Below are 12,656 nucleotides of genomic sequence, written 5' to 3'. Positions count from 1 at the left end.
CTTACTGCAATTCAGCAAGCTCTTTGCTACACTGAACACTATTGCGAAGAGAGAGTGCTAATATGTTCCGATTCTTTAAGTGCACTTGTTGCAATTCGGAACAAGAACATTAAGGATGTCCTAATTGCAAAAATCCTGTCCATTTTATGTAGGATTTACAAAGCCTTTTGTAGGTACTTAAATTGTGAGTTTGTTATGTATAGAGTTTCATTATTGTTTAAAACTCTTGTCATTCGCTTAGCATGTTTATTTTATTTTAAATACACACAATATGAAATTTAATTCATTACCTAAAGTTGATTTTTATTTTTGCGGTATAGTACCTGTTTTAGTTTGGATTTTTAAGATAACGGCCAATAAATTTCTTCTTTCATTTAACTACTATTAGTTAAGGTCACACACAATAGGCATAGATTTACAAATTACTTTATACAGTCCACTACTATTGAGAAGAATCGTAAAATATACTTTATTGACAGGACAAAAGTCAGTTAAATTTATCAAATGAATTTAGTTCATAGTAAATAATAATAATAATAGAATAATTCACTCGATGGAATAAATGATAGATTTGCATAAAATTTGTGTAATAATTTATTTTATTTAATGGAATTTACAACTACATACATACAGACGTTTCGTTATCTCTTTTATAACCATTGAATTGTGCAGACAGTGATTAATAGTTTGCAGTATCATTATAACAACATTTATATTATACTAGTACATGCAATTTTACCCATCATGCCTGATAAAGGTATTTGAAGTTCTTTATAGATTGTTGGTGTATGTCTTTCTGTCATACCATTGTGGATCTTGAAGTTCAAAACTCCATTTTGAAATGTTTCCATTTCCTGAGCAAACATTCTTTATTTAACAAATTAAGTTTTTAAAAAAAATTATTAATGAAATATCCTTAATCCACTACATGTTAATATTATTACTTTTGGTACTTAAAAAACAGTTGACAATTTGGCCAATCTCTAGATTTTTCTATTCCATGCAAAGCTATCTGCATAGATTCGTTAAAATGTTTTCCTACTTCCATAAATGTAACTTTCTATACGAGGTTAAAACAAAATGTAACTCATAAATCCATACAAAATTTTTCATATTTAAAATTATTATGATTTTGCTTAAATAAATCGTTTACGCCATGGAAATGGCACACAGCAAGGTTGACATTATTTACATCAATCTTCTTATAATTAAATTCTCTACAATTTATGTTTAAAAAATGTACGATTTATCACAAATTTAACAACGTTATTCTACGTCAAACGTAAAAAAATGTGTTTTTGACCCTATTTTTGGCGTTTTACACGGGATATCTTAGAAACTAAGAGAGATACAGTTCTGGGACCTATGTTTGTCGATTTCCCAGCTCAAAAACCATAAGAACAATTGAGTTTGCCCCTTAATTGACCTTCCCAGAATTTCAGAAAGACTTAATTTACCCGGAAGAACTGAAACTCGGGCGAAATCTTTAACCCTGATTAACTCGCTAACAAAGCGTTTTTGGACCTACGTTTATATGAACTTTTTTCTTATTTTTAGCCTCTAGAATGAGTTGTCAAAGTATTGCCCTATCCTCCTGAATCAACCTGTATATACTTGTATTTAGTTAATGAAGTCACAAATTCTTATTATTAATGAAATAAGTCATAATGAATTCATATTGATAACAAAGTATAAGTTCATATTGAATACACTAATAAAAAATACATCTTTCAGTCTCTATTATAAATAAATAATTACGTCCACTACAATAAATACAAGGTATATGTATTTATTATGTTCTGTCATCTACAGATACCGATTCAAACTTAAAAAATTAAGAATTTTAATTTTTTCATCATAAAACAGAATCTTTTTATATTAAATTTTTTTTAAATTTGTACTGGCCAAAAGCCAATATATTTTAAATAAATTAATAAAGTTTTTAAAATAAAATTTAATTTAACCCTATATTATTTATGCGAACATATTTTTATAACTGCAATGGAAAACTAGGAAATGAAGGATAAAAATTTATATACTTTCACCGGTAAACACATTATCAAAAAAAAGTTTTTTGATATCAAAAAACTTTACTTAGATAAGTTTTAAGCCCTTATCCAAAGAATAGTAGGAAATGAATTTGATTTTTTACTTAAGAAGAAAGTTATAGCGATATTGGTTTTTATTTTCGAAAAAGCCCCACCCATTTCCACCTTCATCGTGTGATTTTGCCCATGTTCACAAGAAAGTGAAATCTATAGATATAGATATGCTAAAGACAAAAGTATAAACAGTTTACCACTAAGCGTACAGAATTCAATAATGCTTCTTACCTTATGCTTATTGTTTTTTTGTAATAATGATTTCAAGGATTTCCCTCATCAGTTATAAAATTTAAAAAAAATTGTTATGCAGCTAGCCACACATACAGTACTGTACTCAATTTTTTTTAAATTTTATTATATTTAATATGACTACATATTTTTACACATTAACAATTTTATTCTGAATTTAATGTGCGATTGTTTAAAAGAAAAAGTTTAACTGATGATGAGGGGAACCCTTGACAGCGCTATTATGAAAAAGCAGTAAGCATAAGGTAAGAAGCATTATTGAATTCTTATAATAAGTAGCTTTCTTATGAAATCTACCTAAAAATAGGATTCAGATAATAAGACTTTTTCCAACTACTTGTCCCGTTCAAACAATATTAGACTATTTTTGAATAGTGTTGTATTCTAATGTTACATGAATAGTAGACCTTGATCATTTTGTATTGAAATTAACTGAACTCTTAAACAAAATTTAATTAATAAAGTGAAAATTGAATTTAAAAAAAATTTTTTATATCACGTTTTTCACTCATTGAAAAAAAAATAATTTTTTTAAACCGATAAACTGACAACCCCTTGTGTCTTTCTGCATAAATTACAGCCAAAAACACCAGGCAAGAATCTTTATTGGTTATTGAGAAAACCGGTCAATTGTGTAAAAATATAGTTTTGAGAAAACTAAAAAAGTACATTACATATAATGCAAGTCGCATACATTACATGTACGCAAACTAACCGTATTTTTAGATTTAAAGGTAAAAGTTATTTCAAATGTAAACTCTGTCTTTATAAACCTTTACAGAATTTACACTTGAAATAAACAAAGGAAAATTTCTCTCAATAAAAGTGTTTCCCGACTCGACAAGGAAATATTTTTTAACTAAAAAAGTTGCAAAAACATAATGACAAAAGAAATTGACAAATGCTTCCAATGACAAATATTTCTTCAAAAAAAAATCAAAAAATGTTCTAGTCAACACATTTTATAAGAAATAGGATATTTGTATGACCACAAATAAACAAAATGACAAAAAGAAGTAAAAGAACAGCATTAATTTACTCCACCATATAGAAATTTAACTTAGAGTAATTAAAAATGGGGTTTACTGTTGAGATGTAGTAGATGCGACTAGCATTAAGCAACTCCTCTATAACAGTTAGCAATTTATGTAGCAGCTTAAATAAAATTATGATTTACCACAATATTTTATAAAAAACTTCCAGTATCAAATACAAAATTATTTAAACCTCTGAAACTTAACGTAACAATGGAAATTAAGAAAACAGACATTCATTAGCAGAAATCAGTTAAAATAAAAAATAAGATCATACGATCGATTAAAAATCTATACAACTGATAACAGGAAAAGTGAGAATACAAACTGAAAATCTAGAAATATTTGAAACAACACAAGGTGTAAGGCAAGAATGCCTTCACTTATAACTTATAACTTTTAACTTAGCCATATTACAAATTAGAATAATGTCTTGTTAAGGTATAGCAGTTAAAAGCGTTTTCTTATAGATCGATTGGCTTTCTCCACTCATTACAGCAACACGCATTAATTAATTATTCACAGAGAGCAATTCTTTAACACGTTCATTACAATCGTGATGCATTTTATATTCAAATTAAATTCAACCTCAACTATAAGTGTACATTTGTAATTTATCTAAACATTTTCAATGGCTGTCATCAGACAATCAAGTTTTTACATTTTTGTGGATGTGTAATAATTTTTTTAATTGTTTATTTACAATTCAATAATTATTTAGTACATCAAACACATTAACAATTGCAATCCTTGAAAAATTCAAGGAAGGTGCTAACCGTTTTTGGTCCTCCAAACCAGATACTAAATGTAAAACCTAATAAAACAATTGTTGTTAATTGTACATGTGAGCATTATATAACAGCTATGTAATTGGATGTCAGACTCAACATTGTCGAGTGTCAGCAATTTAGTTAATCTCACATAACATCCCTGCATTATCTTCTATCAACATACCGGCGAACAAGTATTATCAAGCATTGTAGCTGCTGAAGACTTGTTTTGCTGAAGTCATTTATTAACATATCAAAAATTATACACCTCGGTAAAGATCACTGTTCAACCGTATACCTGCACGGCTCTTCACGACACTGATACAGTGTCTAATTAAAAAACACAGAGCATAGAATGTACAAAAAACTCTGCATGATATTCAGTCATACATTACCGGTGTTTTGAAAGCGAATGAAAATAATACTTTTAAAAGAAGATAAATTTCTAGTGTGAGGTGCAGAGAATGATCTCAAATGTATACCACATAAAATGATCCGATACATAAAATCCTTTCTAATTTAAAACTGTGGCATGAGACTAATGAAAAAGACTGATGAGACTAACTGCATCAATATAATTACTGATGCAGTTTTTTTTGTAGCATGAAAAAACTTTCTCGTTATCGTCCGGAACAAATATATTACAGAGGCGTTATGCACAGATGTCCTCTCTGATATAGATTAACATAATGTTTAATAATTAAACATTAATTATATTAATAATTAACATCATGTTTCCATATTTTATTACTTCTGTACTTTAGAATCCTTATTATAACTACTGAATCAAGTTTCCAAACAACAAACGTATATTAAATGTAAAACATACCATAAATTAATATCTTATTTTATATCGAACAAAAAAAAGTACTACAATATATTAAGGTAATTTTGGCTTAATTTTCCAAATTTTACATGCAATGTGATCAAATTGTTTTAATTGGAATATACATTTCTTTACATAATTAAATTATTTTTAATTTTTAAAAGAATATACAAAACATTTAGAATATTTTTAAAATAATGAACTGAATACAGATTGCTAGTAATTAATAAATAACTTTTTGTTTAAATCATAACAATTCTTGCCGTTGCATTGGTAAATTAATTACTACTAAATCTCCAAGATGGAATGTTACTCATTTGTTAAATACTCTATACTGGTTGTGAGAGCACTAAATCCTACAAACTTACTCAAAAAAGTAACTTACTGACCTGGAACTTCCTCAAAAGGGAAACTACCATGTCAATCACAAAATATTTCAGCACCTGTTTTCCTTAAAAGGAGCTGTGATAGTAGCTATACTGGGATAGAAATGCTTAATAGAATTTACTAGAAAACAATCACAATCCCTAACCCATCATATTACGACTATCTCAGTTATAATAAATACTCTTTTCTTTTATGTGAGCAGACTTATACCTCCTCATTCCTGCATTTCGATCCTAATGTCAACTTACATTCTACTCCACCATTGATTCAAACTCTGGAATAAATTGATGAATGTGATGTATTAGAATTCCTTAAATCAACATTCAATAAAAAAAAAATTCAATAATAGTGTTTTGTTACCTGGGCATCCCAACCCTGTAGGGGGAAGAACGGTAACGTCACCAGTCGCCACACCACATCCTCTGTTCCAAGCCCTAAAGGGCTTTACTGGATGTCGTTTTTAGACCCTCTGATTACATCTCACAGTAATCAGCCAGGCCTCAGTCAGGATGCCACCGATGTAAATTCCCCAATTCGAATCAAACAATACCAATATTACCGTGGCACGATGCCAATATGCCTACCTGCAACCAATCCAATGCCTAGGCCAGAACCCTAGCCACCCGGGATCCTGCCGTGATCAAACCTCAACTGAACTCCCTCTGCAGACCTACAAAACCAACCGTATCTGTTAACTATGGTGTTTGAATGTCTGTGAGGGTGTATTTCCCCCTTCCATGAGTAATGCACACCAGCTGTATCAAGAAGGGTGGGTAGCCAGGGGTGGTTTAGTCTGTAGTGTTCAGGAACACATAAATATTTAATAACATCTTGCAAAACCTGTTAGTGAGCTCGACACTGCTCAGGCGCTCATAAATGGGGTTCTCTTCCACCTCTTTAAAAAAAAAACCATACTAAAAAAAGAAAAGAAAATGGCTCGAAGAAAACCAGCCACTACAGAATACTCCTTGCAGATCATCCAGTTAATGTGGAGATCCAGAAAGGAATGCATTCTCTCAAGTTCCCTAACAGCTCACGAATGTTCGACCTTGTATAGAGACAGACTAACAGGACATGCTCCACTGTATCATCAGTCCCAATATCCGGGCATTGACTTGAATCCACCAAATGAAACCTAGCCAAACTCGCCGATATACTGACTGGGGGAAACCCATCTAATCGCACCTACAACAGACACTATAGGAAATATACCCCATGCGTGTAGCAACCTGTGTGGGATTCGTCCCACCTGACCTGCCAAGACAAGGCTCCACTCTTCCATCTCCTACTTTCATTCTGATGTCAATAGGTTATTTCCCTTGGAAATGCAGTGTTCCTTACACTCATTAGCCAAGACATCTTGGGTTTGACTTCGGCTATAACACAGATTACCTCCTGCAAGACTGTTCTGTAACTGCTTATAACAGCCAGAAAGAGGAGTTGCTGGGCTTGTAACAAAATGTCTGCATAACACTTAAAAGCCAAGCGGTAAGCCCAGACAGGTGCAGCATACAGCATAATTGCCTCACTGACACCACACCTTTGTAAAGGATACACAGTACGGTAATTCAACCCCCCAATCGGGATGAATATAGATTCCATAAAAAGCATCAGCATTTTTGCTACATACTGTAAAGTCATCTTAACCCTGTTATCTGGGAGAACAACACCAGTAGTAACCAAAAATGATCAAAAGTGGTACTGTTTAGAAATACATACTATAATTCCACTATTTATAAAATGTCTGGCTTGTCTAGCAAATTTACAGTAATATTCATTTCTATTGCCACTTGACAAAAAACGCACGTTAAAATAACAAATAACAATGCTTCTTCTTTAATTATGTTTTGTGCTTTTCAGTGAAATAATTTCATACTTGTTTCTAATCTTTCCTTGTCCATAACAGAAAGGATTACACGATATTCTGGTTTTCTAATCCTGAAGAGGTTTGTATTAATTATGCCCTTTTTTTTTAAATTGATAGACTTGTGTGTGAATTGATTTTAATCGATCTTATAAGAATAGATAAGTATGAAAGCAAAGAATAAGTATTATTATTAGTACTTTTTTTAATAATTTAGTAATTAGTACTAATGAAATTTTGTTGATACCACTAAAAATTATAATGTACTATCTGGTTATAATAAGCAAAATGCAATTTCACTAACCTGTTTTTTTAAATGAAAGACTTCATTTTTCACCTCAATTTAAATTTTGTTTCACTCAGGACAATAATAAATACAGTTTCTTACACCCAAGTAGCTTAAATATTGATAAATTTTCATGCCTGTAAAACACAAAGTTAAATTAGAATGATTGGACGTTAAAAATAAAATAATCTTAAATGCTAAATATTTATTTTAAGCAAGCAAATTAATCCGAATGCAGATATTTAATAAAAAATTAACTTTATGTTAATACAAAATCATACCTGTACACCTTGTGAATATTTAATTAATATGTTTTTCTTTATTCATACACAATTTAGCATCCATGCAACAAGTATATTAATATTTTTTTGATTTCTTCATCATGAAACCATAACAATATTACTGATAATTAGGTCAGTTTTTGCATTTTCATTTGGGTTGTGTGGGATTGATTAGCCACAAGAGCACTGAATGTTTCATTCTTCGAAAACATTTTCTACGTTTTTGGCAGTATGGTATGGTGCAACATCTCATTGCAAACCCCATTGCCTTGCAGGAATTGGTTATGAAATTGTGTTACAACCCTTTCTCTCACAATCTTGATAAATCTGTGATAAACATCTTGAAAACCGACATCTTTTTAAGAACTGATTTACTTTACATCCAATAAGAAAATGTACTGGTGAACCTGGTATCCTAGAGAGCCAGTGTCTCTATGATCAGTGGAAACAGCAAAAATTGGGCAAGAATTAAGACAAACCTCAACTTGTATCAACACTGTATAAAATTCCTCTATGTTGAGAATTGTTTTTCCTATTACACAACGTATGATATTTGACACTTTTGACTGCACTTTCCCTCAAACCACTAAAATGAGGAGATGGAGGAATAAATGACCAACTAATTCCTTGTGATGTAAAAAAGGTTTGAATATTTGTTTAAACATTCTGTTTAAACAATGAAAGTTTTATCAGAAAATATAATATCTAGTGAAATTAATCTTTTAAAGGTGGAAAAATGATTCAAGTCAAATCAGAAACTAACTAAATGAATAGCCTTAGTGGCTGCTAAACATACAAAAAGCGCTATGCAAGGCTTACTCAATGTTTTAGATCTCTGCCTGCATGATGAATTATAATTGGGCCACTGCACAAGAGAATGTTCAGGAAGGAATCACTACCAGGGGTAATTGACAAAGCTGTTGGGATTGAATTTTCCATCACATCTAAAGCAAATTAAACACATGAAAGATTGACGAAATGATTCTTTTTGCATTATTATCCAGTATCTTTGTTGCAACGAATAATGTGTTAATTGTAACACAACAGTGTAAGAGTCTTAAGTGTTCAGAGTTGACAATTTTGGAATTTTCATACTCAGATGTAAAAACGATAGGATGTTATTATAGGAGAGATCATCCAAAATGGATCCAGTGAACTAAGCTTACTTTGCTTATCAATGATCTGATTCTTTATCCATTGAAATACATGGATTGTGATTGACATATGAAAAAGTAAAGAGTATGTGATCTAACTCCTTAGTAGTTAAAAGTACTAAAATTATATTCAGATGGTTTAGATTTAATGTGGTGAATGGTGTATGATTATAATAAGGCCAATGAGTCCTAGAGGATCACAGACACTTGCTGTGATGGAAAGGGTATTCCTTTTAGTATAAATTTTAAAATTGTTAGAATGAGTGATTTGGAAATTTAGTGTATCTGACTTTGTGTTCCATAAAACTCTTACAAGTGCATATGTTGTGTTCTTAATTAGACGATATGGATGAATTATAATTAGACGTAGAAGTACAGCAATTGTTAGAATATCACATGTGAAGTGAAAAAACGATCCTGCTGTAATAATTTGGAGATATCATTCTTTGATAGAATAACTCTATTTAGGTTATCTGGTAATGAGATCATCTAAATAGAAATCATTTTTAATAGCAAACAAACGTAAGAATATATCCTCCTAATTTGGTTTCTTGGAGAACAGGATATTTTAAGTTTCAAATAAATTATGTACGTTAATAAAATTTTAGTAAAATTGTGCTCAAATAAGGACATCAATTTTATTTGATATATTAAATTCAGGAACTGCAAAAAACAGATTATGAGACAAATTAAAATAAGATATTATCAAAGGTACATGTCAGTAGGCTATCTTATATCTAATCAGAGCATTGTAACTGGAGTGAAAAATTCATATATAAAGAATACAGTGTCGGTTCAACACTATATTCAGAAAGAGGAAGTGTTATTTATTCCTAAGATAAGAATATCATTTTTCATTAATGGAAGTTCTAATCTTCATGTGAATTCATAAGTACAAAAATTTGCTTGTCTACCAGAATCTAGTAAAACCAGAGATGTTTGAGTACTACCATGTACATCATTGGTAATACATAATGCAGTAGATAATATTATGGTTTATTTGACCAATTTAAACGAGGTACGATTATGATTGTCAAGACTTATAATCTTAATTTAGAATTAATATTATTTTTTTGAAGTGTGTTATGATTTTGAGAACAAATCTCACGAATATGTTGAACAACAATGACCCTTAACTAAAAAACTGAAACAATTATGATGTTACAAAAATTCCTTCCGTTCATCAACAGAAAAACTATTTAACAATATAAATAATGATTAAAATATAAATTAGACATTGATTATAATTAAATTTTGAATAAATAAAATTATTTTCCTAGTATTGCTTATCATTTATACTAAAATGTTTAGTACAGGATTTAGTTCCAATGTTGTATCGCTGTCCCTTGGAAATATGTCTTGTTGCTGGTTTGACTTATTTGCATTAATATTTTCAAGCATCTGCCTTCTAAATTCAAGGGATTCTATGAAATTGAGGTGAACATTTCTCCTTCGTAATCTGGAAGGAAAAATGTAAACATTTGTAAAGTTAGTTTGTATTCTAACTTTGATGTTAACCGAACAATAATAAATTCATATGTATTGATTGGATTATTCATTGCTTCAAGAGCACTGAAATATGAAAGATAAACTTGGATGATTAATTTGGATAAATTATCCAATGAATCTCAGTTAATGGAATTTAGTTGTAAAATACAATCTGCATTATGAGAAACACCTAAATTTTTAATGATAGCTAATGCTTCATCCTTCAAGGAAGTATGTAAATAAAGAAGTTACTTAAATAATTTCTATTATATACTAAATTACTAAATAAACTATAATAATGTTGCCGGTCAAGAACATTACCTCTGAAAAATTGTAAATTAATCTTTTATAGTTGCGTTTGCTTAATTGCTGTAACTACATTCTTGATCGATGTTAGATTGCTTAAAATTATCTATTGCACATTTTAATTTACATTCAAAACTGCATAAATCATCTTTATTTAACCTGTACATGATCTGCACAAATATCTTCAAGTTCAAGTTGCATTTTAAATACATTTACTTTTAACATCTTTTTAAGAACCGATTTGTTTTATATTTTTAGACAGAATGTAATACTTAATAGTATTTATAAATAAGGTGGATATGAGACTGAACAAAATTCATTACTTTTCAATACACCGATGGAAAATAAAAAATGCCACTAAATCATAAAGATAAATTCATTAAACTTTATTAAACTTTTAACCTTTTTTTTCTTTCTGTAAACTATCATCATATATATTGATACTTTATAATGACAGTTTCACATACCCTAATCCTTTTAATAAATATTCTTATTTTTTACAAATTACTTTATATTCATTCACGAAACATTTCATACATGTTTCTAATGTTTCCTTGTCCATAACAGAAAGGATTACAATAGTCTGGTTTTCTAATCCTGAAGAGGTTTGTATTATGTATGCCCTCTTTTTTTTAAATTGATAGACTTGTGTGTGAATTGTTTTTAATCGATCTTATATGAATAGATAAGTATGAAAGCAAAGAATAATTATTATTATTAGTACTTATGTAAATAATAAATCGTGAGATAAAGTTCATTACTCTTGTTATAAAAAACAAAATGCAATTTCACTAACCTTTTTTTTTTATGAAACATTTCATTTTAAATTTTGTTACACTAAGGAGAATAATAAATGAAGTTTCTTATACCCAAGTTGCTTAAATATTGACAAATTTTTATGCCTGTAAAACACAAAGAAAAGTTAAATCAGAATGATTGGACTTTAAAAGTAAAATATATTCATCTATTTTAAGCAAGGAATCTACTGCCCAAACCTGTTTTGGTGTAATACCTCAGTAAGGCATAATTAATCTACATAATAAATTTTCTGGTTCATATTAATTTTAATAAGTAATAATGAACATCATCACGTGTTATCATTTAACTAATTTTACATTACATTGTTGAAAAACATACTAGTGTTTATGTAAGTAACAGTAAGAGCTCTAAAATTTAGCCTAAACAGTGCATTAATAATGAATTACTAAAATAAAATATCAGCTGATAAAATAGGCTAGCTGAATATTCAATTTATTTACTTTAACAAAAAAGTAAGAACGGCACTTTACATATTTACAAAAATAAATATTAAGAAAATGTCGGCTGTTGACTGAATTAGAAACAACTTGATACTTTAACAGTGGTCCTAATAATAACAGTAATTGAAGTATTGTGTTATGTTACATGAACATTTTGGTCTGATTAAGGTGGATTTTTAGTAGTATCTCTGACACTTATTTTAATCTACATTAAAATAATATATATAAAAAATTCTTACCTCGACCAAAAACGAGGGTAATCTATCTAAAATAAACCACAGACATGAGAATCTAAATGCAACTGTGCAATCAACCCAAGATGGCCGCTGGATCCATACGCTTCATTCTTTGTCAAGCACGTAATTTCACTGTCTCACCCCACCCCTGACATTGCCGTCCATTACGCAACTAATTTGTTCAACCGCCAGAGTTAATAATTGTGAAAATAACCACACAATCTAACTGTATTTTCTACACTGCACCTCTCTTAAAACAAGTGACCGACCGACACCGACAGTTTAATATTAATATTTTTAAACATCTGATAACTTATAATCATAAAAAATAATTGAAACCAAATTTTAAAACGTATATACACGTTAACAAAGGAACGTAACCAAGGAATCCAAACGGTAGTAAGGTTTTCA

The 12,656-nt window shown here is 29.7% G+C and overlaps 1 long non-coding RNA gene across 1 annotated transcript; it reads right to left on the bottom strand.

The window, feature by feature from the left end:
* Positions 1-738: 738 nt before the first annotated feature.
* LOC142327709 (uncharacterized) lies at positions 739-12,523 on the bottom strand. The gene is made up of 3 exons (XR_012757070.1): positions 12,249-12,523; positions 7,540-7,658; positions 739-854 (listed from the first exon to the last, which is right to left on the bottom strand). It is a non-coding gene; the product is annotated as an uncharacterized LOC142327709 (long non-coding RNA).
* Positions 12,524-12,656: the final 133 nt, after the last annotated feature.

The sequence above is a fragment of the Lycorma delicatula genome, chromosome 7, assembly GCF_047948215.1.
Source record: "Lycorma delicatula isolate Av1 chromosome 7, ASM4794821v1, whole genome shotgun sequence".
In the NCBI taxonomy this organism is placed as follows: domain Eukaryota; kingdom Metazoa; phylum Arthropoda; class Insecta; order Hemiptera; family Fulgoridae; genus Lycorma; species Lycorma delicatula.
The sequence above is the reverse complement of the archived record's forward strand: the minus strand, read 5'-3'. Positions and strand labels throughout refer to the sequence as shown.